The sequence below is a fragment of the Conger conger genome, chromosome 12, assembly GCF_963514075.1.
Source record: "Conger conger chromosome 12, fConCon1.1, whole genome shotgun sequence".
In the NCBI taxonomy this organism is placed as follows: domain Eukaryota; kingdom Metazoa; phylum Chordata; class Actinopteri; order Anguilliformes; family Congridae; genus Conger; species Conger conger.
The window spans coordinates 12,400,477-12,420,550 of NC_083771.1; the positions used below are offsets into that span (position 1 = coordinate 12,400,477).

Genomic DNA, 20,074 nt, shown 5'->3' on the forward strand with positions numbered 1-20,074 from the left:
AGTGATCATCACCCCCCAAATAATAATAATAAAAATAAAAGAATCCTCTTTAATAGTGAAAGGCCACCAAAAAAAGATTCCATGTCACCAAATGCAATTCATGCAAGGCCACTGTCCAATGCCAGCAAGTGTACTCTTGTAGGCCCAAAATCATGAAACTTGAACTTTTTCAATTATATACTAGACTTAAACACTTTAGTATTCCAGTTTCCCCTGGAAGTGCTGTCCAATATGTTTGGAGGCATTTTGTTTACTCAGAGCAGAGAAAATATTTCTGCTGAATTCATTATTTTACTTCTGTCTGCAGTCACATTGACCAGTAAGCTCGTTCTACCGGGAGCCATACAGGCCCAAGCCAAAACATCCCCTTCTTTTTCACGGATGAGGTGTTATGCTTTGGGTCATGGGCCTTTCCTCCTTCCATCACTCTGGTACATGTTAATCTTGGTCTCATTGGTCCACAAAACTTTGTTCCAGAACTCTTGGGTCTCTTTTAGGTCTTTTCTGTTGTGCAGCTGGTCTAGTCTTGTGCATATGGTGAACTACCACACGTCTACACCTGTAACCAGGAGAGTGTTTTTGATCTGTTGGCCAGTTGTCAGGGGGGCTTTCTTCACTATAGAGAGTATTCTCTGGTCATCTGCTTCAGTGGTCTTCCTTGGTCTACAGGGTCTTTTGACAATTTAGTTTGCCAGTTGTTTTTTTCTTATTAATAATGAACTGCTGACTTGGGCAAGCCCAGGGTTTCTGCAATGTTCCCAATTGATTGATTTTCGTTTCTGAGCTTGATGACGGCCAGCATAATCTGCATCGACACTGTGGTCTTCCTCATGTTGTCACGCCCCAACATTTTCCAAAGGCAATTGCAAAATCTAGAATTAAGACTAGACATCAACAGCTCTCTTCTGCATTCACTAAGCACACAAATTAATAAACCTGCCTAACGAAACACATACATGAAGCCATTCCAACAAATACTTGTAGTACCTTAAAATGGGGGGGATCATGTACAAAAGGTACTCATTTTTAAACAGTTCAACCCATATGGATGAAAATACCCTGAAATGAAAGTCTGCACTTCAAATGCATTGTCATTGTATCCTTTCAAACTCAAAGTGCAGAACCAAAATTACAAAACAAAATGTGTCCCTGTCCAATTATGGCAAAAAAGCAAAAACTTTATTTTTAGTCGAACTGTTGTGAATTGTGTACTTATATTTTGCACATTTGTAAAACAGGGGTGTCATTTCAGGAAAAACTAGGGGGTGGCCAAAAATGAATTCACGGTCTGAGAAAAGACAACGTGTGTTTATAACACTGTTTAAGACATCCGTAACATTTTAACATATTCCATATTCCCAATAAGACATTGCCAAGGAGAGATTACATGAAAATAGCAGGCTACATCTAAACATTGTATGTTCCGTAGGCCCTAGATAGAGTACATTGTTCACAGACATAGCACACATTAGGATACATGTGTGTTCAGCGGTTATGGTTTCAACATCTAACTTCTCCAAAAACAACGCCTCTCATTTTTACATTTTAAAAAATGTTAACAAGAGTTTTGTGCAATGGTGGTCAAATCTGATGGTGATTATGATAGTCTCAATCATAAACCATGATATATCCCCTGAAATACATTTTAAGATAGCCATACCATTGACACGTGATGAACTTTCTTTAATGGCATATGTTGGCCTATTCTGAAAAAAATACCATACAGTATTTCAGTGCGTTTCAGACAGAAAGGGTGGTTTAAAATATATGAATACCTGTAGAGCACATCTCTAATGGAGAGTTTACCTAATTCATGAAAGAGAAGCACACTGTCTCTTTAAGACGCATTCCTGACATACACAGACCGCTCGGAGTTTCATTCATTTCCTTTTTATCCGACGGGAATACGCCACACGTAGACCTATTACAAAACATCCTTTTCCTTTGATAGAGGGCACTCACTCCCTTCCTTTCAGAGATCCATCCTCCTAAATGTAGCAAGCAAGGTAGGGAGCAGAAAGTGTCCCGTGACATTAAGTAGACTACATTTGCTTTGACATTATGGCTATTAGAATAACTGATTGTTGAGAAAACGTCAGGAGTCGGCGAGTAAATTACTAAACAAACACCCCCACTGTCAATCCGAAGTAGTATTCCTACGATGTTTACGACTCCAGCTCACAGGGGAAACTGAAGAGCAACACCAAGGTATGTCTCTGATTTTTGCATTCTCTTTCGCTTTTATTTCAAAATAGGCTACCGTTCTTCAAGCGGTCACGCCACACCAAAGAGGTCGGTTACTACGAATCGCCTACTCGTAATCGGTCAACCTTAATTTTATTTATCAACTTGGCTTAGCCTACTATAGCCCATGTGTCACTACGATTTTTCGTATGCTATATCCCAACTGTATAGAATATGTAATAGAAAGTTGTTGAACAATATCCTAATAACGGCTGTTAGGGGAAACACTAATATGAGTTGCTATGGACACCGCGCAACATTTTATGAGTCATGCAGAAGAAAAACTGATGTCAGCGCAAAGCTTCCCGACATTTGCGCTCCTTATGGGGCTCCTGTTCGGCTGTTGACTCCTGACATCTGGGTGCTCGGAACACTGGGACCAGTTAATTATTTTTACAGTGGACTACAAGTTATGAAATGTATAGCCTTCAGTACTGGTGATCATATATGCCTTGTTCGGTATGAACAGAAAGAACATAAAATGGGGGATTTTTGTAGGAATGCATATCGACCCAGGGTCCTCGCCTTTCGTGGGTGGACGTGGTGGCAGGGTCACCGCGATTCCTAGTTCGAAGTGGGAGAACAGTAAAAAGCGCGATTGTTCAAACCAGACTACAGTCCTTGTGTTGTCCGGGTTTGACTGGAATCCATTAGTCTGTTGCAGTGTTACAGAGTCGAAGTAACACTCCAGAAAATTGTACACCAACTTTTTGATTCAGAGAAGTCTCTCTACGATTGCGACTGAAAGATAATAAAAAAACAAACTGCCCGAAATAAGAAGGTACCATTTTCGTTGCCATATCGATGGAGTTGTCCTGATGCAGTCTTCTGCGACTGCTGGCTAACATCTGGACCGGTGGGACTAAACTGGCTCAGACCACGCGCGCTTGGAGGCGTTCCCGTAACAACTTCGCCCGGTGACGTCTTTTTCCACCACACCGTTTTAAAACAGCTGTTTAAGGGAGAGGACCAGCAACAACGAATCTTTATTCCACTTTAAACTTTTGTAAAAAAAAAAAAACATTTAAGGCGCCGGGTGGCAAAATGTACCTGATTTATAACATCCTATAACTGCAGGAAACACAGTTGGTGTCGGCGTTCTCGGTTCCTTTAATTCCTGGTAAGTGCCAATATTCTCCCCTCCATTTCGTTTCTAATCGAGGGTTACCGCGTTTCGCTTCCCTTTTCAAGTCTCAGCGGGCACTAATTAATTCACAAGATCAAGAGGAACCAGGCCATTAAACCGAGGCGCTAATTTGCAGGGGTTTTAGATTCCTTTCCATATTTGGGCAAGAGCCGGGATGTTGTGAAAAAGGTTATGTTGAACTTGACCTGCATGGTGGTAACAGAACTATTTACAGTGTACATTTTACACCATTCCCCACATGCTCATTTGGGCTCTCTCAAACCCTGCAGCGTTTACAGTAAACTGCAAACTGCATATTTTATTACCTTAAAAGTAAGGTTATACTCATTGTAGTTATTGCAAATGCAAAATACACAAAACTAAAAATAGTTGTTTATGTTCACATCAGCCAGTACAGTTTGTTGCTTTATGAAAATGATTTTTGTCTGTCCACATGCTAACAGAGACACCGGAAATGTACTTTTACAAGAACATGCAAAGAGAAGTTAAGATCATGACTTGTGCTTAGTAAATTTAAACTCATACCAAAGAGAACCTTAATTAACAATAAAACATACTTTATATACTTCCTACATCAGCGCCACTTGGTGGATGGGATCCAAACTTGTAATCATAGTAAATATCTCGGTTAAGAACAGCCACGAGGACAATGAAGTCAAATTGATGATTATACAATGCCAAAGTTTGGTCTGGGCAAAAAAAAGAATGACCATGAAGTGTTAGATGTTCAACCAAGAAGATGGTACGGTAGAAGGTTTCCAAATTAAACTCTTCAAAAGGTATAATAGGCCTACTTATATACAAAAAAAAGAGTTGATACTGTAAAGCATTTGCATGTTTTGGTCGGTTCAAACAGCACCTCAGGTTACAGAAACACGATTCTCATTCACCCCCTCTCATCAGGTCTGATATGACCCTGGGACACCAGGAGAGTTAAATGACTGCCCAAGAGAAGGAACTAATCATACAATTATCTTTCAGGTAGGGAATAAAACCAGCAGCACCAATGGTCCAGGTGTGTAGGGCTGCTGTCACCTCCCGGGCAGAGGGAGAGGGAACTGGCAGCAGGCCTGTGGGGACCCAGAGCTTTTTACACTGGTAGAGCTGCAACACTGAGTAACTACCTAAAATATAAGTACCTTTTGCATGCAAATGGGTGACATACCCCAAGGTGATTTTATTTGCATTTTCTTTAATGCATACGATGTTTGAAGAGTTCTAGATGTACCGCCACAAAAGTAACAGGGTGGGTTCTGTGTGCGTGTAAGCCGTTCTTCTTCTGCAGCTTCTTATGGTTTGCAACGAACGAATACGGTGTAACCGATTGGGCCTGTTATTTAACGATCGGCAAAAGGTGGTGTAAATTGCCTCTTAAGGTACAACTGCTATAGCAGTTCCCTCAAGACGGTTTTTTCACCTGCCATTCAATGAGCAACAGAATGATGTAGAGTCAGACACAGAGCAGATTTCTGTTCAAAGATCAATTCCCTGCATCAGGAAACGTAATCCCATTTGTTTTATCAATTGACACCCGTTCCTGCTAGAACCGATATCTGGTGACAGTTGGGGAGAAACATCGTGCGAAAGGTTAAATGGGTGCAAGGAATGCAGTGTTCGGCATTCTTTTCAGCTCGTTTGCTCCAATTTGTTTGAAAAAGCACCAACTAAAATTTGGCCTCTCACACCCAGCATATTCCTGGGGACACTGGCCTCCAACAATAAATGCAGATGCAGTGACGTTGTGGGAACGTGATTTAACATTTTTCTTTTTTAGTTTTACCAGGAACAAAACTGTGCTGCTGTAAATAAGCTGGTGGACTGCATACATAGGCCTCCAACCGTAATTGGCCATTCCAGGGCAGTCTTTAAAGGACAGCGCAGACACAGTGGGAAGAATCGGATTTTTCCATTCTGCGCTCGGCAAGGCCGGTTTAGGTCTCCAGGATGGAGCTGCACTGCTCGGCCCTGGCTGTACGGAGCGGGGTCGGAATGTGTGACCGTCCCCAGCGGGGAGAATTCTGGGAAGCAAAACAGGATAGCGGCAGCAGTCGTTTCCTGAGCTCTGATTGGCCAGTGAGAAGTAAACAAGTGGAGGCAGAGCTACTTGGAACATTGGGGTCTCCGGAGTATGAGCTATTATTCTTGCTTATATATTTATTTTGTTGCCACAAAGATTTATTTCCCACCGAAATGTATTCATAGACCTGTACAAATCCAGCGAGGCTTGTGCTGCAAATCCTTGTCTTGTGGTTCACAAGAAAAACAACCCATGTAACATTTCTGAGAAAGTCTACTTTTATTTAGCCCCCCTGTGTGGAGGAATGCTATATTGAGATATAATTTGTGAAGACTGATTTACTCTTTCCGACCAGTAGGTGTCAAGCTTCACGCACTTTTGACCTTTGTGTGCCAGGCACAGCAGTTTCAGTGAATTCTGTCAACCGCATGCTTTCATTTTGGAATTATTCGGAATATAAACTTTTTTCAAATAATTTTTTTTCCACAAAAGTAAATTCCACCAGTTAATACTAGTTAGAGGCCAGTCTAACTGATTAAGATCAATGGTGGTCTAACTAAGGACATGCCAGAAAACAATTAATCCCCAACCCCACACAAAACACAAAATTGACCTTAAAACACATTTTAGCTGGAGGAAGGCACGTGACAACACCTCACCCTGAGGCCGTGCCATTTAAAGACAAGCTGAAACAAAATTCATGTTTTCCTCAATTTAGCCAATTCTTCATAACCATACAAAAGTATTAGAATTTTATAAATGTTTCGGGATATATACTTTGTGTGTTTTCACAGTGAAGGTTTTATTCATCCACTTCCTGGAAAACAAGATCAAGAGATCATGTACCATATGGGCCTTCAATAACTTCAATTTTCCATTTCCCTCCAATCAATATCCTTTTCACACTGTGGCACGCATCCTTATTTGACGTCCCCCTCCTCAATAGACTCCCCGCCCTTCAGAAATTCCCCCAAAAGATCAGTTTCACTCCTGTATACGTCATATTGCGGAAGCTAGTGCTGTTCTTCCATCCGTTTCAGCCCGTCTCTAACACTGCCCCGTGACCAGATGTGGAACAGGTCCGAATGGGACCGTGGATCATTTTTCTGTTGTAGAAAAATCATACATCACCCCACAGTACTCAAATCAATTCCATAACCAACAATGGGCAACCATAAACCATTTTGGACAATTGACTCCAAACACCTACATGACATTAGGCTGACGGTCACAGTGGTTCCTGAGCAGCTGAAATAGAGTGCCCTGTCATTAGACTCTGAGGTGCTCTAGATTGGGGTGCCGGCTGAATGAATGTACCTTGAAAGAATGTACAGCAACAGGAGGGGACTGCGTCACACCATTCAGCCACACAGTTACTCTACACTGCAGCACTCCTCCGTCATCGCACCTCGATCATCACACCTCTATTATCACACCTCCATCATCACACCTCTATTATCACACCTCCATCATCTCTCCTCCATCATCTCTCCTCCATTATCAGACCCGACTGTCCTCTGCTGTACCATAGCCTGATTACCAGGACCAAAAAAATACATTCTACCGCAAAAATATTTAGAAACCGGTTTCCTGCCCTTCCTCACCTCCTCGAGTCGTGGCATTCTCAAAAAACCAGTACATTTACTCATCTACTCAGCAGACACTCTTATATCCTCATCCAGTCTTTTAGGCTGCTTGCATTGAGTGCATTATCCACTCATACGACTGGAATTTATGTCAGGTGCGGCCTGTAGCATAGTGGTTAAGGTACATGACTTGGACACAAGGTCGGTGGTTCGATCCCCAGTATAGCCACAATAAGATCCGCATAGCTGTTGGGCCCTTGAGCAAGGCCCTTAACCCTGCATTGCTCCAGGGGAGGATTGTCTCCTGCTTAGTCTAATGAACAGTATGTCGCTCTGGATAAGAGCATCTGCCAAATTCCAATAATGTAATGTAATGTTCAGTTGCGGTTATAAGCAGGTGCCAAACCACTGCTCTATCAATGCAGCAAATACACATGCTGCAACATGAGCATCCAGAGCACAACATTGTAAAGGTACAGGTTAAAGGCCATTTCTCTTGTGTACACACTGCACATATTCACTGACATTCACAGCATTCATAGGTGTATTCAGGGGTTCAGTGGCTAGGGTGAACCCTACTTATCATATGAAGAATCAGCTTTGGTGTAGCGCGATGCTTTGATCCCCACCCAAAAAAGTGAAAGAGTGTTTCATTTTCAGTCCTGGTTGTGTGATCTGTCGGACAACAACGTGTTAACGGGAAGAGAAGGTCGGGGAATTTTGGGCAGGGGTGTGAGTGACCCTCTCACGCCCTGACGTGGGTCACCCGAGGAACTGAGCGTTAAAAATACCTCCCGTCTCGCAGCGATCCAGCCCCTTTTGGAGGGCCAGGAAGTGGCTGAGAAACACCGTTTACACACCCTGCTGACTATGCCATTGTCCTCCCAGATCAGTTATGGGAACAGGAGCAGGAAATGAAGGATGACTTCAGTGGAGGAAGCTTGAGTGAGATCGGTCTTGGCTCAATGGCATGGCCGTCACGGGTCTGGAGCCAAAGAGATTTGAGCACCAGTCACAGAAAGGACAGCCTTAAAGGGAAAGTGCATCAAATAGTTAAATGAAGCCGGGTGCCATCTACGAATACAGATAGTATAGTTGAGTGAGTCGTCTAGATTTCTGCCTCAGCTCACCCTGATGCAACAGACCTCAATGGGGCCAACATTTGTGGTGCTGAAGATGTTGAAAATTTACAACAGCAAGGCCTCTTTCAAAAATGCCACGGTTGGTCGCAAACATCCACAGAACTAGTTGTGCACAGTTTAATCAAAAACTTTCTATTGAAGTATGCCAACTGTGTACATCCACGTAAAGTCTCAACAAAAGCACACCAGTATTCTGAGGCATAGTGTCAACATTGTTACCAGATATATTTTTGAGTGAGCTGCCCCTTTAACACCAGCATGGGAATACTGAGAAGTTTAGCAAGACCGGTGAAATGGGTCACGAACACTCAGAGTAGAGTACTAGCTTTCAGAAATGGAAACCAGATATTTGCATGAACCGTGAGAACTCACTCCAACATTTGAATAACGATACAATTTCCAAATTTAAACTCGCTACACAATAAAAAAAAATGCAATGGACAGAGTTGTGAAATGTATGATTCCATTAAGAAGTTTTTTTTTGAAGAGTGAAAAAAATAGAAAATGTAACTTTACTTCCATTTTCCTCAACCACAACCATGTACAATCAAAACTTACTGTGCTCATAGACACAGTAAGCCGACGAGTCATTCGATATCCTAAATGATTGTTGCGTTCATATTTCAGCGGATGTTTTAGAGTGCTGACACATGCCTAACACCAGTTTTTGCGGAACAAGACATTTGCATGAATTATTTGCAATTGCTAAATTTCCCCTTGTTTTTCCTTTTTAAATGCTTTTTACATTTTTCTTTCTTTTTTTTTTTTTCTTCTTCTTCAGTCTGGAAACCTAATTACATTAATCAGAACAAGTGTTTGCTCACCGGCTAAGAGTCAGGCTTGCACAGACAGTTCTCAAGAAGCGGGTTTGTAGGCCCCTAACTGACCAGTTGGGGGCGTTAGTGTGATGACGTGCTGTCAGCCCAGCCCTGGCGCAGTCCAGTTTCCAAACCGGAGCGTGGGGTCCATCCACAGTAGAGCAGTACCTTAACGGCTCAGCTCAGCCCAGATGCAGTTCACCCCCCTCCCCCCCACTTGCCAAAAAACTGTCATCACTGTAAATTAAACTGAGGCCCCGTCCACTTATGTTTTTGACATTGCCGATCCACACCCGTGTGGCTACAGCTTCAGTGACAGTGCAGTGACCAGTAGGAAGTTTTTTGTATCAGCCACACCCACTGAGACACCCGTGACCTCATAAGGTGCCGGAGCCCTTCCGTTTTTCGCCCAGCTGCTGTTGCCGTGACGCTAGAGACTCAGTCACATACCGACCCCCCCCCCACACCCACCCCTCCCACCCAATGCTCCCTCAGAACATTCCCCAGTCCCATAATTCCTTCAGAGTGACCGTAATCTGTGCTGTCTGTGGAGACAGTGGCCGTGTTTGTGAAGTCACGGAGCTGCAGAAAGATGCAAGGCATAGGGGGAGGGAGGGACAGAGAGGGAGGGAGGGAGAGACAGAGAGGGAAGGGAGAGAGAGGGGGAGAGAGAGGGAGGAGGCAGCGGTGGAGGGTGGAGGAGCTGGCAGGAGCTCAGGGCTGTGGTGCTGGCAGACAGCACAGGGACTGCGCAGCAGCAACTCGCTGTGAGAAGCCGAGAGGCTGGGACAGAGAGAGGGCAAGAGACACCGAGAGACAGAGAGAGAGAGAGAGAGAGAGACACAGCGGGGTATGACCTGAAGACAGAATGGATCTCCTCATGCTGCACGTTCCCTCCTGTGATTGACTGGGACTGAGGCGAGGGGACACACACGCGCACACAAACACACCGGTGTCCCGGCCCGCGTGTCAGAGGGGTGCGGCCGCTGACCCACCATGGGGGGGTCCCAATCACAGAACAAGAAGGCGGCGGGCGCTCCGGTCTCCCCCAGGAAGAAAACTCGCAACACGTAAGCGCAGAAAGGGTTTTGACTTACTCTCCTCTGAGTGTGTGTGGCGCTTCCCAGAGTTTACGTTCCTCTCAGGGGCACTCCTCACTTTGACACTGTCAGCTGTCAGAGTAAAAGCCTGGAGCAGATAACGTGACCTGATACAGCAGTTTGTGAGGTCTACAGGTTAGCAGCACGCTAATGCTACCAGGGACTCAGGTCTGATACAGCAATTTCTGAGCTCTACAGGTTAGCATTGTGCTAAAGCTACTAGGGACCCAGGCCTGATACAGCAGTTTGTGAGTTCTGCAGGTTAGCAGTGTGCTAAAGCTACTAGGTTCTGCTTCCTGTCTGTCAGTATGTGTATCTCTGCATATTTGCAAGCATTTGCACATGCCATTTTGCTTGCTGCTGCTGCCGCCGGTTTGATTGGGAATGTGACAATCTTTTTCGCCAAGTTGGCGTTTGGCTCAGTCGGCAATGGGTTAAATGGGGAGAGAGAGACTCCAATTAACCTGGTTAACCTCCTCCTGAAAACAGCCCTCTCCTGCCAGGCAAGATTTAAAAAAAAACTTGGTCTTCTTTTGAGACTGATTTTTAGCTTTTGAGTTGGAAACTGCTTGTCACACCCCCCAATGCACAAGAAGAGAAAGCAGAAACTATCCAGTTTGGTCTTGCTGCGTCTCTAGGCTGGAGCGTGACAGATTGGCACATAAACACATGCAGGCACATGCTTTCCACACAGGCCAGTACACACAACACACACACACACACACAGCTTGTAAACACGAGCGGGCGTGACCGTGTGTAGAGTCTGAAGTTCAGCAGGTGCTCACACACATGCGGGTTAGCGTCAGTCCTGAGGGACGTTGAGACGAATGTGCTCTCAGGGCGAAGTGACGTCACTGCACTGCTCAGACCTGTTCTTACAGCACCGTCAGCTCCACTCCCCTGATCAAAGGTCCAGATTTCCCAGCTGAAATGTCAGGCAGAGCTGGTCTGGTGACAGGTACACGCCGCTTTGAAGACATTGTGTTGACCGACAAGCCCATGTACTGCAGGCGTGTGGGTTCAGAAAATTATTTTATGTCATTGTGTACCAGTGGGCGTGTCAATCAAAATCCTTTTCACACAGCAACCCCCTCCTCATTTGACTCCCAGCACTTGAAATATTCCCCCAAAATATCCGTTTCCCTCGTGTATACGTCATCCCAGGGAAGCTAGTGCTGCTCTAACTTCTGTATCAGCTTGTCCTCAATGCTGAATAGGTACTCTCCCAGCTTTGACGGTCACGGAGACCCTCCCAAAAGAGCCTGCTTACCCGTATTAGCATTCAGTGAGTGTCATCACCGGTTCCACACATCGCTGCGTTGCTTTCATAATAACATAGACGAACATGCTTTCTAAAGCCTGTTTCAGTGACAGAATAGGATGGATCCAATTAATTACGATGTCTCTGAAGCACTTATAAGCATGCATAAAACAACCTGAAATGGAGCATCGTCTTGTAATTTAGTCAGTAAGTGACACTATCAGTTATGTATGACAACAGTTTAAAGTATTCAGTAGATGCTCTTATCCAGAGTGACACAGACTACATTCCCCACATAGTCTATTTACAGCTGGATATCCATGGAGGCAGTTGGGGTTAAAGCCCCACGCATATTCTTTGTGTTTTTCAGCTTTTCATATCCTCCTGGAGCTATCGATTTGTGTTCCATACAGATCAAAGTAAACCGATTGCAATTTTGGACTAGTTAGCCTATTTTAGGGTCTAATTGTTATTTTTCCGAGCTGTTTATAAAACTATTTCCTGAGTGACATGACGTATGTCACTAACACAGAGCTAAACGCAGTAGGCAGAGGCGGGGGGGGGGGGGGGAATTGGGCTCTGGGGGCAGGGTTATGGACTTTTCAAAACAACCTATGTCACTGCCCTTTGCGAAAGTTTTGTGGCCGTTTTAGATACTAAAACCAGCCAGAGGACCAAGATTCATGTGGGCCTTGAACCTGACTCAAGGGTACAACAGGAGCACCGGCTGAGAATCAATGGCTCTTTTCTATTCCATTATATCAGTCCTGCTGTAAAAAATGTGCTCCGCTTCTTTGAGTAAATAGATCAGAGAGAGGTGCGAGTTTTGGCAGGCCCTTCTTCCTGAACTGCTGAACTTATGAAACTTTAACTCTGATCTTCTACTTGCACTCCAGGTTTGACGGGATTTTTTTAGCTTGGAGCTCATGTGTGATATTTTGACTAACAGGCACATGGGAGAAGAGTGAAGGGTATGGAGTCCACCTCTTATCAGTGAGGTGTGTGTGTGCGTGTGCGTGTAAAGTAACCTTTTTTTGTTTTGGCTCTGAGCTCCAGCACTGAACCCCATTTTGCATGACATTACATTACATGGCATTTAGAAGACGCTCTTCTCCAGAGCAACGTACAACAAAGTGCAGATCAAACACAAGTACAAGTGCGAAGAGGACCTGAGAGGACAGTACAGTTCCGAGTCCTAGTGTAACCATACAGATGTATTCTTCAAGGGTTACGATTATATCAACTTCCAAACTAGCATACCACAGTTGGCAGCTAGAATACGCTGAGTACAACAATACAAGAACTAATACAAAAAACAACAATATCTACAGAACTATATAAATGCCATTCCAGTCTATGACATATATCAGGCTAATCATGGTGGTGAAGGTATAGCCTGAAGAGAGGAGTCTTCAGTCTGTGCTTGAAAGAGGTCAGAGACTCTGCCGTTCTGACATCCACCAGGAGGTCATTCCACCACCGTGGGACCAGGACAGACAGCAGTCGTGAGCGAGAAGTGCAGGTGTGGCGAGGGGGAGGCGCCAGACGGCACAAAGTGGCAGAAAGGAGGGGTCTTGGTGGTGTATAGGTCTTGATGAGTGATTGAATATATACAGGGGCTGATCCCTTAACTGCCTGGTACGCAAGCACCAAAGTTTTAAATTTGATCCGAGCCATAACAGGCAGCCAGTGGAGGTTGCTGAGTAGGGGGGTGACATGTGAATGTCTGGGAACATTGAATACCAGACGGGCTGCAGCATTCTGGATCAGTTGTAGGGGTCTGATGGCAGATGCTGGAAGTCCAGCCAGCAGAGAATTGCAATAGTCCAGGCGGGACAGGACCATTGCTTGGACAAGGAGCTGAGTGGAGTAGGTGGTGAGAAAGGGTTGGATTCTCCGGATGTTGTACAGGAAGAACCTGCACGCCCGGGTCACCGTAGCGATGTTTTCAGAGAAGGATATCCTGTTCTCCATCACCACTCCAAGGTTTCTTGCACTAGGGGATGAGGTCACTGTGCTATCCCCTAGTGAGATGGAAAAATCGGAGAAGAGGGATTAGAGCAGGGATGTAGATTACCTCCATCTTACCTGGGTTGAGCTTTAGATGGTGGTTGCCCATCCAGCTCTGGATGTCTCCCAGGCAGGCGGAGATACGGGTAGAGACCTGTGTGTCCGATGGGGGAAAGGAGAGAAAGAGTTGGGTGTCATCGGCATAATGATAGGAGATGCCATGAGCAGAGATAACAGGGCCAAGGGATCTCGCGTAGATGGAGAAGAGGAGGGGTCCGAGGACTGAGCCCTGGGGGACTCCTGTAACAAGGGGTTGAGGGGTTGACACTCCTCCAGCCCAGGACACCTGGGAGGACCGGTCAGAGAGATAAGATTTAATCCACTCTAAGGCTGTGCCACAGATCCCTGTGGATGCCAGGGAGGCTAAGAGGATGGAGTGGTTGACCGTGTCGAACACCACAGAAAGGTCAAGAAGGATCAGGACAGAGGAGAGAGAGGTTGCTCATGCAGCCTGAAGGGACTCGTTGACAGAGAGGAGTGCGGTCTCCGTCGAGTGTCCAGGTCTGAAGCCGGACTGGTGGGGTCCAGCAGGTTATTTTGTGAGAGGAAGGAAGAGAGTTGGTTGGAGGCAGCTCGTTCAATGGATTTGAATAGATAAGGAAGGAGAGATACCGGAAGGTAGTTTTGAATGCAGGAGGGGTCTAGTGGGGTCTAGCAGCCAGAGGACAGAGAGGAGTTAACAAGGGAGGTGACAAACGGGAGGATGTCAGGCGTGATTGCCTGAAAGAGGTTTGAGGGGATGGGGTCCAGGGCACAAGTAGTAGGGTGGTGGGAGAGCAGGAGGTGAGACACATCAGCATCTATAAGGGGACAGAAAGAGGAGAAACAGGGGGCAGGCACAGAAAGGGAGGCAGGCACAGAGGTGGGGGTGATCGCGAAGGTGCTACGGATATCTCTCAATCCCCTTCTCAGGTTGAGAAGGGGATTGAGGCAGAGGAGCTAGGGGGATAGAGAAGGAAATGAAGTGGTGATCAGACATATGTAAAGGGGTAACAGTGGGGTTAGAAGAGGAGCAGTTCCTCAGAAAGATCAGGTCGAGAAGGTTTCCAGCCTTGTGAGTTGGGGGAGAGTGCTGCAGGGAGAGGTCAAAGGAGTGAAGTAGTGGTAAGAAGGCAGCAGACTGGGAGGCTTCCAGGTGGATGTTGAAATCTCCCAGGAGGATAAGTGGGGTGCCATCCTCAGGGCACAAGTACAGTGTGAAGCTTATCAAGGAAACCTCCCAGGGGACCTGGAGGACGAGAACCCCATTTTGCCTCCAGAACAGCCAAAATTCTTTGCAGCGTGGGTTCAAAAAGGTGCTAGAAACATGCCTTTTGGTCCATGCTGACTCAATTGACTATTTTAAGCCACACATTCATGGTACAGCCTCCCATTCTGACCCATCCCAAAGGTGCTCTGTTGGATTGAGATCTGGAGACTGTGCCGGCCACTGGAGGAGACTGAAGCCACTGTCAGGTTCATGGAACCAGCTTGAGACGATGTGTGCTTTGTGACATGGCATGTTGTACTGCTGGAAGTATCCATTTGAAAAGAGGAACACTGGCCATAAACAGATGCATATACTGAACCGGTATTAATAAGCTTAATGTGTGCCAAGAAAACATACATCCTACTACTGTTACAACGGTTTGTATATGTGCCTACCACTTTAAGGGACCAAAAGTAATGGGACAAACTAACAATCATAAATCAAACTTTCACTTTTTAATACTTGGTTGCAAATCTTTTGCAGTCAATTACAGCCTGAAGTCTGGAACGCATAGACATCACCAGACGCTGGGTTTCATCCCTGGTGATGCTCTGCCAGGCCTCTACTGCAACTGTCTTCAGTTCCTGCTTGTTCTTGGGGCATTTTCCCTTCAGTTTTGTCTTCAGCAACTGAAATGCATTGGATTCAGGTCAGGTGATTGACTTGGCCATTGCATAACATCTCACTTCTTTGCCTTAAAAAACTCTTTGGTTGCTTTTGCAGTATGCTTCGGGTCATTGTCCATCTGCACTGTGAAGCGCCGTCCAATGAGTTCTGAAGCATTTGGCTGAATATGAGCAGATAATCTTGCCCGAAACACTTCAGTATTCATCCTGCTGCTTTTGTCAGCAGTCACATCATCAATAAATACAAGGGAACCAGTTCCATTGACAGCCATACATGCTCACGCAATGACACTACCACCACCATGCTTCAATGATGAGGTGGTATGTTTTGGATCATGAGCAGTTCCTTTCCTTCTCCATTCTCTTCCCATCATTCTGGTACAAGTTGATCTTTGTCTCATCTGTCCATAGGATGTTGTTCCAGAACTGTAAAGGCTTTTTTAGATGTTGTTTGGCAAACTCTAATCTGGTCTTCCTGTTTTTGAGGCTCACCAATGGTTTACATCTTGTGGTGAACCCATTGTATTCACTCTGGTGAAGTCTTCTCTTGATTGTTGACTTTGACACACATACACCTACCTCCTGGAGAGTGTTCACTGTTGTGAAGGGATTTTTCTTCACCGGGGAAAGAATTCTTCTGTCATCCACCACAGTTCTTTTCCGTGGTCTTCCGGGTCTTTTGGTGTTGCTGAGCTCACCGGTGCGTTCTTTCTTTTTAAGAATGATCCAGTTGATTTGACCACACCTAATGTTTTTGCTATCTCTCTGATGGGTTTGTTTTGATTTTTCAGCCTAATGATGGCTTGCTTCACTGATAGTGACAGCTCTTTGGATCTCATATTGAGGGTTGACAGCAACAGATTCCAAATGCAAATAGCACACTTGAAATGAACTCTAGACCTTTTACCTGCTCCTTGTAAATGAGATAATGAGGGAATAACACACACCTGGCCATGGAACAGCTGAGCAGCCAATTGTCCCATTACTTTTGGTCCCTTAAAAAGTGGGAGGCACATATAGAAACTGTTGTAATTCCTACACCGTTCACCTGATTTGGATGTAAATACCCTCAAATTAAAGCTGAAAGTCTGCAGTTAAAGCATATCTTGTTTGTTTCATTTCAAATCCATTGTGGCGGTGTATAGAGCCAAAAAGAGGAGAATTGTGTCGATGTCCCAATATTTATGGACCTGACTGTACGCTCTATCAGTGCTTGGTGTGTAAACAGACATACGCTCTCAGTGCTTATTGTAGACAGAAATACCCTCCTCAGTGCTTAATGCATAGACAGACATACGCTCTATCAGTGCTTAGTACTTAGACATATGCTCTGTCAGTGTGCAGAGTGGGGACATACCTTTGCTAATGAATTGTGACAATGAACAGCGCTAACCTTGGCATCCTCAAAAAGTGCCATTTAGTGATATGGCTATGTGTGTGTTAGCTCCTCATTGGCTGAAATTTGTGACCTTTCATTCCGATTTGCCAGAATGCATGAATCATTTTACCCATCCCTTTGAGTTTCTCTATGGCTCCACTGCTCAACTAATCCCTCTGTGAGCTGCTAGTCTCGCCATGCTGGTCTCTCTCTAATACAGCATCCACTGAACAAATTCAAATTCAAAAATTTAACTGACGCAATGAGCACACCAGTGCCGCTAAGGCACATTCATAAATACCAGATGGAACAAGGATAGTATGCGGCCTCCTTTAATCTCTCCATTTATCCGAGCCGGGCTTTCAAAGGCTGCAGTCTTTATTATTTCTGTCTTGTGACAAAATGTCAGGCTCTTGTGTTGAGCCCTAATTTTGCGTGCTTTCTGATTAAACACTCAGAAGTTAGACCTCTGCACACCCAGCCTGCTTTGAAGAAGGCTCTGTGCCTAAAAGCATTGGCGTTTTGAAAGAATTAGGATAAATACATTAACTTCCATTGGTTAATTTTGACATTCAGTTTTTGCCTGTCTTGCACCGCGGTTGTGTAGTGTATTTTTGTGTAGTTATCCTTGCTTCAGTCTAACTTCACCACTCCGTTGAAATGCATACATATCATCTTTTTGTATTTACTAGGCAGCTGCCCTTAGCCAGGATAAATGACTGGCCTTATATGCAGTATAATCCTTGCCTGTTCTCAACATTTCAGGGCATTTTCTCACGAGTAGCACACAACAGCTGTGCCCCCGCCCCGTATTCAAACCTGCAACCCTTTCAAGGTATCAGGTCCGGCTCCCTGATCTACGTGCAGCTCTGCTGCGCGGTGTATGCAGAGGGCGGGGACAGAAAAACCTGTTTGTGCGTCAGATTTGAGCCGTTACTGTTCAAATTTGGAGTCCGCTCACCGATAGCGGAGAAAGGTGCCCAGGTTTCTGTGTGAATGTTCTGCAGCTTTATCGATTGATCGCCGTCAGTGGCTGCCAGGCGATTAAGATCAACTGTGGAGTTTGATTATTGCGGTCTGCGCTTGCTGCAGTGGCACTGCCCTTGCACCTTAAAATTCTGATGACATCATTCAAGCTGAGCAATGTCGTTTATTTCCATAGATGGCTGTTGAGTCAGCTAAGGTACTTGGCTGAAAAGGTTTGAGCCCTCGTCTCACTTCAGTTGGTCATTTCATTAACCAGAAATCGGTACAGCTAGCCAGGTTATTTAATTACCCAGCTAACATCGTTAGTTGGCCATGTCATCAACCAGCTAATGCTGTTAGCTTGGCCATGTCATCAACCAGCTAATTCCGTTAGCTTGGCCATGTCATCAACCAGCTAATTCCGTTAGCTTGGCCATGTCATCAACCAGCTAATTCCGTTAGCTTGGCTAAGTCATGTAGCCTCAGGGTTGGACCTCTCTCCATTGTTGCTCTCTGGCTTAACCTCCTCTGATGGTTGCGCTGCTGTGGTACATTACATTACATTACAAGGCATTTAGCAGACGCTCTTATCCAGAGCGACGTACAACAAAGTGCAGATCAAACACAAGTACAAGTGTGAAGAGGACCTGAGAGGACAGTACGGTTCCGAGTCCTAGTGTAACCACACAGATACAATTGGAACCCTTGAAGAATACATCAACTTCCAAACTAGCATACCACAGTTGGCAGATGGAATACCCCGAGTACAACAATACAATAGCTAATACAAAACACAACAATATCTATATAACTATATAAGTGCCATTATAGTCTATGGCATATATAAGGTTAATCATGGTGGTGAGTTAGGGAGGGAAAGGTGTAGCCTGAAGAGATGAGTCTTCAGTCTGCGCTTGAAAGAGTTCAGAGACTCTGCCATTCTGACATCCACCAGGAGGTCATTCCACCTCCGTGGGGCCAGGTCAGACAGCAGTCGTGAGCGAGAAGTGCAGGTGTGGCGAGGGGGAGGCGGAGCCAGACGGCACGAAGTGGCAGAAGGGAGGGGTCTTGCTGGTGGTACGGTGTAGTGTTGGGGTACGATACAATTACACAGGTAGTCAGAATGTGTATACTGACTGCCAGCAAAGACTGTGTTTACAGTTTGAGTGAGTCTTGGGACAATCCCAAGTGTGGTTTGGACTGCACATGGGCGTCTGCTTTTCTCTTATGTTTATTTAGAAAAGCCGCCAGTCTGGTTTGTAACCAAAACCGTGCCAGTGCCAGCTGTGGCCAGCGTCCCGGCAGGGCGACATACAGTTGGCCCCCACGGTGACCCCTCCTGGCGTCTCTCGAGATTACAATAATAAAACTAGAGACTAGGGGCCGTTCGGCAGACAGTCTTATCCAGAGCGACGAGCAACACAGTGCATAACCATAACCAAGTGTGCTGAAAGCCCTAGAGGGAAGTACAGTGCCAAGTGCTAGGAATGATTCATTGTATTAATTGTTTGTGCAAGTGTGAGAACTACAATAAACAGATGTTAGCCAATAAGAAATTAGGGGGAGGTAGAGAGGGATTTCCATCCATCCATTATCTGAACCCGCTTATCCTGATCAGGGTCGCAGGGGGCTGGAGCCTATCCCAGCATACATTGGGCGAAAGGCAGGAATACACCCTGGACAGGTCGCCAGTCTATCGCAGGGCACACACACCATTCACTCAGACACTCATACCTACGGGCAATATAGACTCTCCAATCAGCCTAACGTGCATGTCTTTGGACTGTGGGAGGAAACCGGAGTACCCGGAGGAAACCCACGCAGACACGGGGAGAACATGCAAACTCCGCACAGAGAGGCCCCGGCCGATGGGGATTCGAACCCAGGACCTCCTTGCTGTGAGGCGGCAGTGCTATCCACTGCACCATTCGTGCCGCCTTAGAGAGGGATTTATTAACCTAAATTTAATTCATTATCTGTGTGAACAGTGGGGATATACACTCACCAAGCACTTTATTAGGTATTTATTAGACTTATTTGTTAGACTTCTACTGCCGATCCGAGTTATGATGCGTTGTGTGTTCAGAGATGCTCTTCTGCATACCACTGTTGTAATGTGTGTTACTGTCAGCGTCCTGTCAGCTTTGATCAGTCTGGACATTCTCCTCTGATCTCTCTAATTAATTAAAGTGTTTCTGTCTGCAGAACTTTTTTTTTTTTTGCACCATTCTTTGCAAACTCAAGAGACTAGTGTGCTTGAACATCCCAGGAGATCAGCAGTTTCTGAGATGCCACTCAAACCAACCTGTCTGCCTCCAACAATCATTCCACGGTCAAAGTCATTTTGATCACATTTTTTCACCCATTCTGATGGTTCATGTGAACATTAACTGAAGCTCCTGACCCGTATCTACATGACTGTATGCATTGCACTGCTGCCGCACAATTGGCAAGAATAAGTAGGTGTAAA

At 45.3% G+C, this 20,074-nt stretch overlaps 1 protein-coding gene across 2 annotated transcripts in view; it reads left to right on the forward strand.

Moving 5' to 3' along the window:
• The first annotated feature begins 9,642 nt into the window (after positions 1-9,642).
• Positions 9,643-20,074, forward strand: part of LOC133141971 (transforming acidic coiled-coil-containing protein 1-like) — a 46,140-nt gene continuing 35,708 nt past the window's right edge. For both annotated transcript variants that reach the window (XR_009710149.1, XR_009710150.1), the window contains exon 1: positions 9,643-10,024. The gene's annotated coding sequence lies outside the window, so the exon portion shown is untranslated. The remainder of the gene's footprint in view (positions 10,025-20,074) is intronic.